General features: G+C 40.3%; 1 non-coding gene across 1 annotated transcript; it reads left to right on the top strand.

Moving 5' to 3' along the window:
* Window positions 1-7,726: 7,726 nt before the first annotated feature.
* On the top strand, window positions 7,727-7,840 carry LOC140285897 (U5 spliceosomal RNA). The gene has a single exon (XR_011910837.1). It is a non-coding gene; the product is annotated as a U5 spliceosomal RNA (small nuclear RNA).
* Window positions 7,841-10,489: the final 2,649 nt, after the last annotated feature.

Here is a 10,489-nt window from a genome sequence, read left to right as displayed (position 1 = left end):
GTGTGAATGTCAGATCATAATTTGCAAAAAGCTGATGAGAAAGGGTGAGAATGCCCGACTATACACCATCAAATGCGGGAGCGGAGTTGTTCGGCTGTGAGTAGGTGTGAATCTCCGACCATAATTGCTGAAAAATGTGTTAGAAAAGGTAAGAATGCCGGTCCAGACATCATCAAAAGCGAGAGAGGTTGTGTTCGGCTGCAAGAAGGTGTGAATGTCCAGCCATAATTACTCACAAACGGGTAAGAAAAGGTACTATTGCCAGACCATATATGATCAAAACAGGGAGCGGAGGTGGTTCAGCTGCAAGAAGGTTTGAATGTCCGACTAAAGTTTGTAAAAAGCGGGTAAGACAAGGTGTGAATGCCCCACAATGTATGATCAAAAGAGGAGCGGAGGTTTTCGGCTGCAAGAAGGTCTGAATGTCCACCCATAATTACTGAAAAATGGGTAAGAAAAGGTTTGAAAGCCCAACCGCACATGATCATAAGTGGATGAGAAGGTGTTCGACTGCAAGTAGGTGTGAATGTAAGATCATAATTTGTAAAAAGCGGGTAAGAAAAGGTAAGAATGCCCAACCATAAATTATCAAAAGCGGCAGCAGAGTTTCGGCTGGTATTTATCAATGTCTAGATAGATTTCAACAAAAAACAACGTTGTACTTTGCAGTAAAAGAAAGCGCAAATCAAAAGTTTTAGGAATCAAAGAATAAGCTTATTTTCATGAGTTCTGCACAATTTCGGATTTTATGTATAAAATGAATTTCTTCACGCAAACTAAGTTAACACTGCTTTGTCCTTCATATGTACCCATTTCTACATATATTTCAAGCATAAACTTCCTCATATTACCCTGAATGAGAAAGAGCCACACTTGTGATTAAGCCATACCTCCCTTTTGAGGAGTTCTGCATGATTTTGGATTTTATCTATAAAATTAATTCCTTCACTCAAACTATGTTAAAACGGCTTTTACCTTCATATTTATCAATGTCTCGATAGATTTAAACAAAAAAACAACGTTGTACTTTGCAATAAAAGAAAGAGCAAATCAAAAGTTTTAGGAATCCGAGAATAAGCTTATTTTCATGAGTTCTGCACGATTTCGGATTTTATGTATAAAATGAATTCATTCACTCAAACCAAGTTAAAACTGCTTTTTCCTTCATATTTATCAATGTCTAGATCGACTTCAACAAAGAACAACATTGTATTTTGCAGTAGAAGAAAGAGCAAAACTGAAGGATCAGGAATCCGAGAATAAGCTTCTTTTCATACGTTCTGCATGATTTGGGATTTTATGTATAAAATGAATTCCTTCACTCAAACTAAGTTAACACTGCTTTGTCCTTCATATGTACCCATTTCTACATATATTTCAAGCATGAACTTCCTCATACTACCCTGAATGAGAAAGAGCCACACTTGTGATTAAGCCATACGCCCCTTTTGAGGAGTTCTGAATGATTTGGGATTTTATCTATAAAATCAATTCCTTCACTCAAACTATGTTAAAACGGCTTTTACCTTCATATTTATCAATGTCTCGATAGATTTCAACAAAAAAACAACGTTGTACTTTGCAGTAAAAGAAAGAGCCAATCAAAAGTTTTAGGAATCCGAGAATAAGCTTATTTTCATGAGTTCTGCACGATTTCGGATTTTATGTATAAAATGAATTCCTTCACGCAAACTAAGTTAACACTGCTTTGTCCTTCATATGTACCCATTTCTACATATATTTCAAGCATAAACTTCCTCATACTACCCTGAATGAGAAAGAGCCACACTTGTGATTAAGCCATACGCCCCTTTTGAGGAGTTCTGCATGGTTTGGGATTTTATCTTTAAAATTAATTCCTTCACTTAAACTATGTTAAAACGGCTTTTACCTTCATATTTATCAATGTCTCGATAGATTTAAACAAAAAAACAACGTTGTACTTTGCAATAAAAGAAAGAGCAAATAAAAAGTTTTAGGAATCCGAGAATAAGCTTATTTTCATGAGTTCTGCACGATTTCGGATTTTATGTATAAAATGAATTCATTCACTCAAACCAAGTTAAAACTGCTTTTTCCTTCATATTTATCAATGTCTAGATCGACTTCAACAAAGAACAACATTGTATTTTAACCTTTTCTTACCCGCTTTTTACCAACTATGGTCGGACATTCACACCGTCTTACAGCGGAACACCTCTGCTCCCGCTTTTGATGGTGTATAGTCGGGCATTCGAACCTTTTCTTACGCGCTTTTTACAAACTATGGTGGGACATTCAAACCTTCTTGTATCCGAAAACCTCCGCTCTCTCTTTTGATCATACATTGTCGGACATTCGCACCTTTTCTTACCCGCTTTTTACAAACCATGGTCGGACTTTCACATCTTCTTGTAGCCGAACACATCCGCTCCCGCTATTGATTGTGTACAGTCGGGTATTTTAACCTTTTCTTACCCGCTTTTTACCAAGTATGGTCGGACATTCACACCTTCGTACAGCGGAACACCTCCGCTCCCTCTTTTGATGGTGTATGTTCGGGCATTCAAACCTTTTCTTACCCGCTTTTTCCAAACTATGGTCGGCTATTCACAGCTTCCTCTCCACCATACTTGTATGGTGGGATATTCACACCCACTTGCATCCGAAGCCCTCTGCCCCAAATTTTGTTGATATTTAGTCGGATATTCGCACCTTACCCGCTTTTGGCAAACTATGGCCTTCTTGCAGCCAAACACCTCTGATCTCGCTTTTGATGATGTAAGGTTGGGCATTCAGACCTTGCTTCACCTGCTTTTCACCAAATATAGTCGGACATTCACACCTTCTTGCAGCCGAACACTTCCGCTCCACCTTTTAGTGTTCTATCACACCTTTTTTTCACCGCATTTTATACATTATGGTCGGAAATTTTCAACCAATCTCATCCGAAGACCTCTCCTCCCGCTTTTGTTAATATATTTGAACTTTAGTCGGACATTCAAACCTTCTTGCAGCTGAACCACCTCCGCTCCCTGTTTTGATCATATATGGTCTGGCAATACTACCTTTTCTTACCCGTTTGTGAGTAATTATGGCTGGACATTCACACCTACTTGCAGCCGAACACAACCTCTCTCGCTTTTGATGATGTATGGACCGGCATTCTTACCTTTTCTAACACATTTTTCAGCAATTATGGTCGGAGATTCACACCTACTCACAGCCGAACAACTCCGTTCCCGCATTTGATGGTGTATAGTCGGGCATTCTCACCCTTTCTCATCAGCTTTTTGCAAATTATGATCTGACATTCACACCTACTTGCTGTCGAACAGCTCTGCTCCCGCTTTTGATTATGTTTGGTTGGATATTTGAACCTTTTCTTAACTTCTTTTTACATATTTTGGTTGGACGTTCACACCTTCTTGTAGCCGAACACTTCCACTCCTGCTTTTGATGATGTATGGTTAGGCATTCACACCTTTTTTTTGCCCATTTTTCAGGAATTATGGGTGGAGATTCACACCTTGCAGCTGAACACCTCCTATCCCACTTATGATCATGTGCGGTTTGATTTTCGAAAAGTTTCTTTCATGTTTTCTAGCAATTATTGATGGACATGTAGACCTTCTTGCAGCTGAACACCTCCACTCCCGCTTTTGATCATACATTGTCAGGCATTCGCACCTTGTCTTACCCACTTTTTACAAACGTTAGTCGAACAGTCACACCTTTTTGCAGCCGAACACCACCTCTCCCGCTTTTGATGATGTATGGTCCAGCATTCTTACCTTTTCTAACACATTCTTCAGCAATTATGGTCGGACATTCACACCTACTCATAGCCGAGCACCTCCGCTCCCGCATTTGATGGTGTATAGTCGGGCATTCTCACCCTTTCTCATCAGCTTTTTACAAATTATGATCTGACATTCACACCTACTTGCAGTCGAACAGCTCTGCTCCCGCTTTTGATTATGTTTGGTTGGATATTCGAACCTTTTCTTAACTTCTTTTTACATATTTTGGTCGGACATTCACACCTACTCAGAGCCGAACACCTCCGCTCCCGCATTTGATGGTGTATAGTCGGGCATTCTCACCCTTTCTCATCAGCTTTTTACAAATTATGATCTGACATTCACACCTACTTGCAGTCGAACAGCTCTGCTCCCGCTTTTGATTATGTTTGGTTGGATATTCAAACCTTTTCTTAACTTCTTTTTACATATTTTGGTTGGACGTTCACACCTTCTTGTAGCCGAACACTTCCACTCCTGCTTTTGATGATGTATGGTTGGGCATTCACACCTTTTTTTTGCCCATTTTTCAGGAATTATGGGTGGACATTCACACCTTGCAGCTGAACACCTCCTATCCCACTTATGATCATGTGCGGTTTGATTTTCGAAAAGTTTCTTTCATGTTTTCTAGCAATTATTGATGGACATGTAGACCTTCTTGCAGCTGAACACCTCCGCTCCCGCTTTTGATCATACATTGTCAGGCATTCGCACCTTGTCTTACCCACTTTTTACAAACTTTAGTCGAACAGTCACACCTTTTTGCAGCCGAACACCACCTCTCCCGCTTTTGATGATGTATGGTCCAGCATTCTTACCTTTTCTAACACATTCTTCAGCAATTATGGTCGGATATTCACACCTACTCAGAGCCGAACACCTCCGCTCCCGCATTTGATGGTGTATAGTCGGGCATTCTCACCCTTTCTCATCAGCTTTTTACAAATTATGATCTGACATTCACACCTGCTTTTGATAATGTATTGTTAGGCATTCGCACCTTTTTTTTACCCATTTTTCTTGAATTATGGGTAGACATTCACACCTTCTTGCAGCCGAACACCTCCTCTCCCGCTTATGATCATGTGCGGTTTGATATTCGAAAATTTACTTTCTTGTTTTAAAGCAATTATTGATGGACATTCAAACCTTCTTTTTGATGGTGTATAGTCGGGCTTTCGAGCCTTTTCTTCCCGGTTTTTACAAACCATGGTCGGACTTTCACACCTTCTTGTAGCCGAACAACTCCGCTCCCGCTATTGATTGTGTACAGTCGGGTATTTTAACCTTTTCTTACCCGCTTTTTACAGACTATGGTTGGACATTCACACCTTCTTACAGCAGAACACCTCCGCTCCTTCTTTTGATTATGTATGGTTTGACATTCGCACCTTCTCTCACCCGCCTTTTACTATGGTCGGCCATTCACAGCTTCCTCTCCACCATACTTGTATGGTGGGATATTCACACCCACTTGCATCCGAAGACCTCCGCCCCCACTTTTGTTGATATTTAGTCGGTCATTCGCACCTTACCCGCTTTTGGCAAACTATGGCCTTCTTGCAGCCAAACACCTCTGATCTCGCTTTTGATGATGTAAGGTTGGGCATTCAGACCTTGCTTCACCTGCTTTTCACCAAATATAGTCGGACATTCACACCTTCTTGCAGCCGAACACTTCCGCTTTTAGTGTTCTATGAGGCATTCACATATATTTTTTCACCGTATTTTATAGATTATGGTTGCAAATTCTCACCCACTCTCATCCGAAGACCTCTCCTCCCGCTTTTGTTAATATATAGTCGGGCATTCGAACCTTTTCTTACCCGCTTTTTACAAATTATAGTCGAACATTCACACCTACTTGCAGCTGAATACTTCCGCTCCACCTTTTAGGTATGTATGGTTGGCATTTGCACCTCTTTTTATACTGATTGCTGAAGATTAAGTTGTTCTTTCTCAAACTACAATTTTTTTTTAATTGTTGAAACTTGATTTGAAGTGGATAAATAAGGAGGACAAACAGTTTTAAGTCAGGCTGATAGAAGGAATTAATTTTATAGCAAAATCTTTATTTCGTCATATGTCGAGAGATGCTTATTGCTGAAGAAGTTCTTTCTCATTCTACAAAGTACAACGTTGTTTATCGTTGAAACTTGATTAGACATGAATAAATATGAAGGACAAAACAGTCTTAACTTGGTTTGAGTTAAGGAATTCGTTTTATAGGAGAATCCGAATTCGTGCATAACTCATAAAATAGAGCTTATTTTCGGATTCCTGAAGAATGATTCTGGTTCTTTCTCATAATACAAAGTTTGTTGTTTATTGTTGAAACTTCATCAGAAGTGAAGAAATAAATGAATGCCTATCAACAAATGTGGGATCTAAACTCTAGTGCTTCCTCTAAAATAATTTCCTTTCTCAATTTAGAAATGTGTGTGTGTAAGTCACAACACCCGTGACACCAAAACGGCTTTCTTTTCTCTACACTCTGCACTATGAGCACACACACCAAATCAGAAAGGCTTTTTTCTCTCTTTTCTACATTATGGACTGTGGGGACACAAAACCGCTCTCTCTCTTTTTTTTTTTTATCGTGTGCCAGGGCGTTGTCTCATGTATTAGATTATGCTTAAGATACGAATGGGTTTATCAGTCACATCAGAATCCATACATATTGATCCTCCCGTAATAAAATGGTCGGATCTTATCAAACACACTTTGTTTCTTGTGACAATCAAGTCAGCGAAACAGCATATACACGTCAAGACACTGAATCAAGTTTGCCACAAGAACTCATAAGTTTGGCAGTATTGCTCTGCCATCAGCAATGATACACCCATTTTATTTTCGTGAGACATGTGCAAGCACCTGTTCATCTACTGTTCTATCACTATGAATTAGTGATCTATTATCAATAAGGATACTTCTACAACTACTATCAAAGTATGTCCGGACTTCTTATGTTGTCAGTTGCTATATATGAATAAGTGGGTAGCTACTGACAAGCATTAAGCATGTCACACAGCCCAAACATATAACATTTCAGGACACACCACACAGTTAACAACCACAGTGAAGCGTGTCAAAGCCCAAACATGTAACATTCAACAGGACACTTACACAACACATTCAAATCAAACAGTCAGACAACATACAAGAACATATACCCCAGCCGGCATTGCTCCCTGCCTATTTTCGTACAGCACACTATGTGTGCGCACACCTTTATTCACAAACTCTTCAACTTATACTCTTTTACCGAAGCTGCTACAGCTCGATTGGCCGAATACCCTTAGATCCTATTTCGGTGAATTTGACATCTGCCTTACATGTAACAGATTAGCGGTTTAGAAGTTTTAATTTAGTTTGAGTGAAGGAATTCATTTTATAGCAAAATCCGAAATCGTGAAGCACTCATGAAAGTAAGCTTATTCTCGGATTCCTGAAACTTTAGATTTGCTCTTTCTTTTACTGCAAAGTACAACGTTGTTTTTTTTGCTTAAATCTTTCTAGACATGGTAAATATGAACGACAAAGCAGTTTTAACATAGTTTGAGTGAAGGAATTCATTTTATAGATAAAATCCCAAGAGTCTGCAGAGAAAAAAGAGTGAATGCGAAGTAGACTTTAACACGGCTATGGGAGCGAGCCGAGTGTCGGCTAACCGGGAGAATTGCTTGAAAGAAACGCGACACCGAATGAGCGGTCAGAACAAAGCCTCAATACGGGATTCTCGTGGTGTTTTTGTTGCTGCCTTGTCTTTTGCATAGAGTAAAAGACAAGGCAGCCATCGAATAGGGCCCGATTGTTCCTACTTGGTCAGCCGAGGAGCAAGGGGGGGGGGGGGGCAAGCGTCTCAACCAAGCAAAGCTCACCATGGGGAAGGTGGCTATACCAACTAGCCTGATGCCCTGCTCCCGCAGTGACGGATAATCGTACTCTGGTTTCTCTTCATAACATACAAGTCTTTCGCCTTTTACTAAAGACTTCCGTGGAGAGCAGCACTAATGAGTTGTTTCTATTATTGGCAGGCTTTACCTTTGCGGGTGAAGCCCTTTCTGTCTGTGTAAAAGAAATCTTGCTACTTTGCAGAGTGACTTCTCTGAGTAGAGTCGCCTTACAAGACAAGGCAGCCATCGAATAGATTGTTTCTACTTGGTCAGCCGAGGAGCAGGGGGGGGGGGGGGCAAGCGTCTCAACCAAGCAAAGCTCACCAAGTAGGAACAATCGGGCCCTTTTCGATGGCTGCAACACCTGAAAGAGATATTGATGCGAGACCCGATCAAATGCTTTTTCAAAGTCTAAATTTAAGATGACAAGCCGGGTGTTTCTGTCTCTAGCGTAATCAATGATGTCTCGAATCAGTACGAGGCTGTCGGTGAGTTGTCTCCCTGAGATGGCACAAGCTTGGTCTGGGTGAATTACCTCCTCTAAAACAGAGGACATCCGTGTCGCTAAAACCTTGCTAAAAAGTTTACAGTCAAAGTTTAAAAGTGTGATGGGCCTCCAATTCTTTAGGTCAGTCTTATCATTTTTTTTATAAAGTAGAGTCACTATTCCCACTCTAAAACTGTCAGGCAGTCGGTCGAGTTTTTCAAAATCTTTAAAAACATCTAAAATGTCTGATGATAAAAGGTCCCAATAGGTCAGATAGAATTCTGCAGGAAGCCCGTCTAAACCCGGAGCTCGACTTCTCTTAAAACCTGTTAGGCATTTTTTTAACTCTAAAGCAGTAAAATTCTGTGTCAAGTGTGCATTCTCTTTTACGGTTTTGTCAACGAATTTTAAGATTTCTGCCGATGTTTCCAAGTGCACTGGTTTCTCTTTGTACATGTTACTATAAAAGGTATGTACAGTTTCAATCATCTCTTGTGTGGATTTTGTTAAAAACCCATCTTCTCTTTTTAGATTTTGAATACACTCCTTTTTATTTATAACTTTCTTTCTTTTTCACCTTCCTCAATTTCCTGCTCCCTGCTTCTTACAAAAATTCCTTTACTCTTTATTTCTGCTAAAACTGACATTTCCTTTTTGACATCTTTGATTTCTTCTTTAAAGTCTATGCCACACTGATTTAGTTTAAAGTAGCGCTGTAAGCGTTTATGTAGTCCCATCATACATCTATTCTCTTTCCTTTTTTTACGTTTACCTTGCTGTTTAAAAAAAGTCTGGGTCGTTTCCTTCACCATTTCCCACCATTGTGCATGTGTTTCGTAGAGGTCTTGAAGGGTCTGCCACTCTTTATAACATTCCCTGTACTGACTGACTATGATTTCATCCTCCAACAGGGAACAGTTGAGTTTCCACAGACCACTTCCTACCGTCACACCAGAAGGGGGTGAAAGGGTGCAGGAGAGCATAAGGTGGTCTGAAAAGAAAACAGGGGTTAATCTAACATCAGTGGGTGGGCAATCTCTAGTAAAGAAATAATCAATGCGAGAGGCTCTGGTGCCATCATGACTAAACCAGGTGAAGCCCTCCTCTCTGGGATGCATGGTTTTAAAACAGTCAGTAAGCTTAAAATCCCTGCATATGCCCTGAAGTAAAATCGAAGTCTTATCCACTTTAAAATCTACCCCTGCTCTTTTTCTATCTTTCCTGCTCAAGATACAGTTAAAATCCCCTCCTACAACTAAAGGTACTTGCCCTAGCATGTAAAGCTGTATATCTTCTAAAAGGTCATACCTTTCATTTTTTCCATTGAAACCATAAATATTTAAGAGGTTAAAGTCTTGCCCCATAAAATTCAAGTGTGCTAAAAGTGCCCGTCCGTCTCTCACCACTGTGCTACCTTTCACCAGAACATGCGGATTTTTAATTAGAATGGCCACACCATCATTTTTATTTTGATTTGAGCCACTCCATATCGATAAATGGGGCCACATTTCCTCCCATTGTCTATGGTTTTTTAAAAAAGGTAGTCCACATTCTTGTATTAAAAACACATCTGATTTTATGGAGTCTAAGAAGGATAAAATACTCTGGGCTCTTGTCTTTGATTTCACACTTCTCACATTTAGTGTTGAGAAGGTGAGAACCATTAAAAGCATAAAGGAAAGTAGGTATGTCATTTTCGTTTTTCTAAGTTATCAAAACAAATTACACACAGGTTATTTCTTGGGAAACTAGCTCTTCCTTCATTTCTTTAGGTGAAAAGTGAGTAGGGTGATCTATATTTCCTTTTCGGACTCTCGGTGTTGGCCTCTGACGCAATGTTGCATTTAACTTTGAGTCCCTGGGGGTCGAGTGCAGAGCTGAAGTTAAAAAGGAGACCTCATTTGGTGAGTCGGAGGGGAAGACTCTAGGTTCTTCCACTGAAGAACTGTCTGAAAGGGACCTAACCCTTCCCCTCTTCTCTGATACCACTGGGGAATCAGAGGCTCAGATGCCGTCCTCTTCGGCTGTTGACCTTCGGGGAGGTGAGTATCTTCACTAGACTCACCTGTCTGCTCTTCCTCCTCATTTAGCGTAGCTCCACCCTCTGCCTGTGAATTCTCACAGACTTCAACACTGAGTGGTGAGGCCTCTACAGGCCCCTCCCCTTTTTGCTCCTCACTTCTAATCCAAGCTTTTGGCGGGAAGTTTGAATTTATTGGGTCAACCTCTTCACTTTGTTCACCAACTGCCACCTTTGGTCCTTCTCTTTGTTGGCTTGACTGTGGCTTTACCGTCTTTAATTTGTTGGCAAAAGATTTAGG

This window comes from Leuresthes tenuis, unplaced genomic scaffold (assembly GCF_036924035.1).
Source record: "Leuresthes tenuis unplaced genomic scaffold, fLeuTen1.0.hap1 SCAF_63, whole genome shotgun sequence".
Lineage (NCBI taxonomy): Eukaryota > Metazoa > Chordata > Actinopteri > Atheriniformes > Atherinopsidae > Leuresthes > Leuresthes tenuis.
Note: the sequence above shows the minus strand (reverse complement) of the source record. Positions and strands in the feature narration are given on the sequence as shown.